Raw genomic sequence first — 6,553 nt, 5'->3', positions numbered from 1 at the left:
AATGTCATAAAAACATTTATCTATAAGGTATGCCCTTAATTCTTTTTTAAACTTATTTTCACATCGTATATCCTTTATTACATTTGGTAGTTTATTATAAATATCGCTACATAGATATGTTGGACTTTTTGCTCAAGGACAAGTTAATACTATTTATGTAAATATCTTTGCTGTTTCTTGTGTAGTGGTCATGAACATCGGTGGAGAGAGTAAATTTATTGATGTTACTTTTTGCAAATATACTTGCCTCACGGATCATTATCGATGGTAGTGATAATAACTTGGCACTGATAAAATGCGGTCGGCATGATTCTAGAGGATGTAATTTCAAAATTAGTCTAATTAGTCGCTTTTGAGCTACAAAGACTCTATGAATATCGGTGGCCACGCCCCAATAAACAACAAGATATATCATATGAGGATACGACAGGGCATAATACACATTAAACAGATATTTTTTATTCAACTGCTTTTTAGAAGCCTTCCGGCACATCGTATTTGATGTAATTTGCAATTCCGTTAAATATTCTTTTACAGATTTTTAGTATTCAAAAATTAGCAATCGTTAATTTTCATTTTAAATATTTGTAAGCTAAATCGGGACTGTAAAGCGATTAGGTACTCCAGAAATTTAACTCCTGATTAGGTACTCCAGAAATTTAACTCCTGATTTTTGTTCTTGAGCTAAACTCTTACTGGTTTTAAAGCCGGTTTCTCTGCGGCGTTTCGTAGTATCATCTGTCGCATCAAATGCTTCCAAACGTTTCGCTATTCTTCTCCATCTTCAGCGATAACACTGCAAAAGCTTCGTTGTAACTCAGCCGCTTGCGCTTGCGACTTCGACGCCGGTTTTATAGCATTGAAGTCGTTGCACACGCATCTAGTCCTGAGAGTAAGGTGGGACGTCTCGCTTACATTGGCAGTGACGCCGGCGCTGCCGCGCGCGCCGCTAGTTCTGTGGAGTGGGGTGGAGGGCGTGACTTTGTCCAGCACCGTATTGCAATTTTGTCCCGAGCAGCGCAATAGTGAGAGTTTGCAAATCAAATAACTGAAGTAAAAGCACCAAATACTGTTTTTCGACATACTTCCATCAGTTTTCTCAGCATATTAAGGCCGTTAACCCTGCGTAGCTGAGTTACTATTCCTAGTGAGATTGGAATAGTCAGATAAAATTTTGAAGGTCTATTAATAACAGTAGGAGTAGGAGTTCCTAGTGAGATTGGAATAGTCAGATAAAATTTTGAAGGTCTATTAATAACAGTAGGAGTAGGAGTTATAGGTTCATTTGTGGCTGCTATCGTTGCACCAATATTGTTGATCCAAAAATTTTCAGTGACCCTCGTAATAGGAGCACCGGCCTGCATACGAGAGTGCTTAACCCAAAGGCCGAGTCGGCACTCCTACGCTTTGGGCCTGCGTGTGTGGGAAGCAGCGGTCAAGTATGAGTGTCGCGTTTCCTTCGTACATTTAAATTAACCAGCCTCTTCGTCGTGGCAAATAGACTATAATTGCTGTGTGACAATCTGGAAATATGAGTAATGAGTAATTATTACAAGACATGATTCATCCAATCCTATTGGAGGAAGAATTTTATCGTTGTTATGCGAAGATATTATTGTTGATTTAGCTTATCTAATATGAAATAAAATTAAATAGCGTTAAATTAATAGGGATTGTGGAAATTACTTGAGAATACGGTACATAGTATTGGTAATACTTCTTCATATTATGATACGAAGGGGGTTATATAGGGTGGCCAAATGAAAACGAAACAGAGCCATTTTCAGGAACTGCGTCAAGATTGTAGAAAAACGCTCAGACCCGTCGATTTTAGATTAAAGGGGGACATTCTGGTATTTTTGACTCCGCCACTTTCACCCCCAAGCTAGGGTAAGCAAAATAGCCCCAAAATATTTAAATGGCATTGGGGGTTGAGTAATATTTTTTTCGAAAGCTCTTACTATTCTCTTTACAACAGACTTTAAATTTTATAATTCCGCCCAATACTTATTAAGAATTTTGATTTTAAAGTTGAAACTTATGTACAAACAATAATTAGTTACGGTAAAAATGTCAGTCATTCGAGTTAAGTACGCCAATGGTATAAATTTAGTATTTCTTGCGTTACATTGGTTTTTGTCGATTTGTTATCACTTTCGTAAAAAAACACAATTGTAAAAAACAGAAATGAATGATATACACACATAATGAACGGAAAATTAGTGGATTCCAAATTATTTTCTAGTATTATTTGGAAGCGGTGGTTGGTAGTTTATTTAATTGTGTTTTTGAAAATTAAACACTATGGTTTATTCCATTGTGGAAAGGGTAGATATCATTTCGCTTTGCTTTATGAACAATAAATGTGCCAAGGAACGTAGCCAATAAAAAACGAGAAATTGAAAAACCTATAGTTAATGAAGCTAGTGAAGTTGCAGTTTTGGGACAAGTTCATCTTGATCCTATATTAAGTACGGGGCAGGTGGCATCTGTCTCTGGAATCAATCGAACTAGCATACAAACCATTTTGAAGAAGAATATATTCCATCCATACAAAATACATTTAGTCCGGGAGCTTCATGAGGATGATTATGACCGCCGTTTGCAATTTTGCGAAATAATGAGTGAGCGAGCAGGGAACGATCCACAGTTCCTTTTTAACATCTGTTTTTCTGATGAATGTAGTTTTTTCTTGAATGGGACGGTAAATCGTCACAATTGCCGCTATTGGTCCGATTCAAACCCAAGAGTTTTTCACAAGGTGCATACACAGCAACCAGAAAAATTAAATGTATGGGCTGAAATTTTCGGTGACCGGCTGGTGGATCCGTTTTTTCTACCTGGTAATTTGATTGGCCAAATGTATTTGCGATTACTGGAAGACGCTATTGACCCTGCCTTGACTGATATTATTGAAAGTGTTCCTGAGTATGATGAAAATCATTTGATTTTTCAACAGGACGGTGCTCCTCCGCATTATGCGTTAATTGTCCGTCAGTATTTGGACCAACGTTTTCTACGGAATTGGATTGGGAGAAGAGGCAGCATTGAGTGGCCTCCACGATCACCGGATTTATCGCCCCTTGTTTTCTTTTTGTGGGGATACTTAAACATGCCGTCGATTCACTCCCGAAATGCTTCGGAATGTGCGTGAACGTTTCGAACAAAATCTTTATTCTTGTATGGAAGCGGGCGGTCATCAGTTCGAACATTTAATCAACTAAGTAGTATGCAACTAAACACAATTTAATTTTTAAAATGTAATTTTTTTTCAAAGTATTGTGCGGAATTATAAAATTCAGTTGTAAAGAGAATTGTAAGAGCTTTCAAAAGAAATATTACTCAACTCCCAATGTCATTTAAATATTTTGGGGTGACCAGCAAAGAATGTCCCCCCTTTAATTTAAAATTGACGGGTCTGAGCGTTTTTCTATAATCTTGACGCAGTTCCTGAAAATGGCTCTGTTTCGTTTTCATTTGGCCACCCTGTATAGTCGACATATATTTATCATTATTGTAAATAAATGTATGTTCTACTTATAGAAAAAAGTTTTCAAATTTACTTAATAAATAATAAATAATTCATACGATTCTTGTGTGTTTTTTTAATTTAAGTCATGTTACAAGATTTATCGAAATACAGTATTAATAACAATAATAGGCAACTATAATATAATACACAAAGTACGAGACAAAACCCCGTATTCAATCACGGATTTACAATTTTCCGACTTAGGATCTAGGCATACACGCACATCTGTAAATAATTCTTTGTTATTGTAATCAGCCGTAGAACGAGTAGGTTTTGAATTCCGTTATTTTATCTTAAGCGGGTCATCCAACCAGAGAACTATAATGTAAATCATTGATACATAAATAATCGTTTTTATGGTCAGAAAAAAAAACAATGTAGGTTTTCAGTTCTCCAACAACGTACGGGATTCAAGGATTGACACGGCGTCTCCGATTTATCCATAATTACGATTCTACCCGCATATATGTGTTACTCGTATATACAGGGTGTTCCAGACCCGAAGATGACTTTAGGAAATTATCAAAAAAAAGTTTCTGATGAAAGTTGTAGGATATAGGTGACATTGGATTTAACCTTGCTCTTAAGTCAATTAGATGTCAACTTATAAATGTGAATTGAAACATAAAATCGATAGAAGGCCAAATTTTCCGGCCAAATATAGGCTCAGAATTTTTTTCCTATAAGTCCTTGCAGGTCAAACTCATTTTTGTCTGAACAACTTGACAAAAATATTTTATGTTAAATTTGTAGGCTTTCGAATGACAAATTAGTCAGTGACCTTGGCTTTGACCTTCAGGAATTGCAAGGTCAAACTAAAATCAAGTTAATATCAAATGTAATACACTATTTTATATGCAAGCGAACTATGCGGCGCCAAATTTTACATGGGAAAGTAGCATCAGAGAAGTTTTCTTGAATGTCCTTGCAGGTCACTTGAAGATCTAACTCATTTTTTGTAAAAGAATAATGGATATAAAAGTAATAGAATTTAATAGACATATTCAACTGAAGCTATTAATATGTTGTTGACAAAAATAATTTTGAAATTTTAAAGTTTAATAATCAAAATTTGATTATAGGGCCATTTTGGAGAAATAGATTAATCAGCAGTTCGAATTCAAGGTCACCATATAATTTGCCATTCAAATCCTATAAATTTTTTGCCTGAACCATTTCTTCGAGTAAAATTTGGCGCTCGATTGCTGTCATTAAAAATATGGTGTTCCATTTAATATTCTCAAGTTGACCTTGATTTGACCTGAAGGTCAAATCGAAGCATATTCGTTTCGTGATATGCTACAACTTTTATCGGAATCTTTTTTAGATAGACTAAATCCTGAAAAGTTATTAGGAGGTTTGGGTCTACTTGAGGCACCTTGTATAATAGGAGAATTCATAACTTTCTTTCATTATGTGTAGAGTATCAGATGTCAATGTTCATAATTTCTGGAGTTGATACATGCATGCCTACTGTCAGAATTACTAACTGTAAAATCTGGTATGCCTCAAGGAAGTATATCAGGACCACCATTGTATTTTATTTGCAGTTCAAACCTTATAGCTTTCGACAGCTACCAGATTTATACGGATGATACGCAGATGTACCTACTATTCCTTTGAATCATCTGATATAATTACCGCTAATGTTAATGTTAATTTTATAATACAGGGTGTAATACTACATCGAATCAAAAATCAAGAAGCCTTTTTCTCATCCAAGTTTAGGAATATATTTTCTTATAGTTTTGAAGTTTTCAAAACAAATGTTATATGTTTCAATATCTTCAGAACAAATGAAATTGTGGAAAAGAAATTTTGAATGCACAATATATATGAAACGGCATACGAAAGAAAATTAAGTCTAAAATCAAACCAGTGGCGTAGATGTTGTGAACATTTTTCTCAAATTCTTTTACTATATCATGAAATGATGATCTCTTGAGTTTTTTGCATATCTTTTGCCATTTTGGTACAAATTAAGAATTTATGTTGGTCGAAGATCAAAGGGAACCGGGATATCAAGCAAGAGCTGTAAAATGATTAATCGTGACAAACCGAATTGATCTCAAACTTACGATACACTATAAAAACTCAAATAGGAACCCGAAGATATCTACTGAAAGTGACTGTCAAGAATTTAAAATGTTTCTGTCTATATAGGATATTCTCCTCGAGTATACGGCGTCCTTAATATAACGAAGTAAAAGAACATTAGGTGCATCCGATTACGATTCGAATGAAAAGCATTTTTTCCAGGTAACTGCAAGCTATCGGAAGAACTTTCATTGTGTTCTAAATGTCAAGCGATTGGCTTTCAACGGACTCTGAACGGAAATGAACTGGAACGGAATAGTCTAGTGAGAATATTTGTAACTGACAGTCCATATATCTTTAACGTTAGAGTGGCATTAATATTAATCACTTTAAAACGCGAGTCATCATTATCATTGCTCTGCCTACTTTCACCAATTCACGGGCTGCAAAATACAGAGTGTACTGAAATCTAAATTAAAACATATAATTGATTGTTTAACACAACATTGAAAGGGCATTAAATTAGAAGGCAAATGAGTTTTAAATATTCAATAATTCCATAAATTAGGTTGAAAATTTCAGGAAGTGACCAGAATCATAGCGTCACTTGAAATTTTAATAGGATGCACTATATATTGTAGTATAACAACCCTAGGTTCGACAAAAAATAAGTAAACGTAGTTGTGGCCAAAAATATGTGTGATCGTCATAAGGACTACCTACGTTGTGTGTATCCATTTTTAATTGACCGGAAGGCACTGGCTACTAACTTTGTAGAGGGGATGTATGGTTTAATTATATAAAACAAAAGCAGAGTAAATACACCTAACCTTTATTTACATACAATTCAAATTAAACATGTGACAAATAGAAAGAACAACAAAAACATTAACAACCATTTAACATAAAATGAGAGTGCCAGGCTCACCTAGAGCTCCTGCGGGGAAAGAGCATGGCAGAGAAACCCACGATCGTTGCTCTTAC

This window comes from Anoplophora glabripennis, unplaced genomic scaffold, assembly GCF_000390285.2.
Source record: "Anoplophora glabripennis isolate ALB-LARVAE unplaced genomic scaffold, Agla_2.0 scaffold522, whole genome shotgun sequence".
Lineage (NCBI taxonomy): Eukaryota > Metazoa > Arthropoda > Insecta > Coleoptera > Cerambycidae > Anoplophora > Anoplophora glabripennis.
This window is presented reverse-complemented; position numbering follows the sequence as displayed.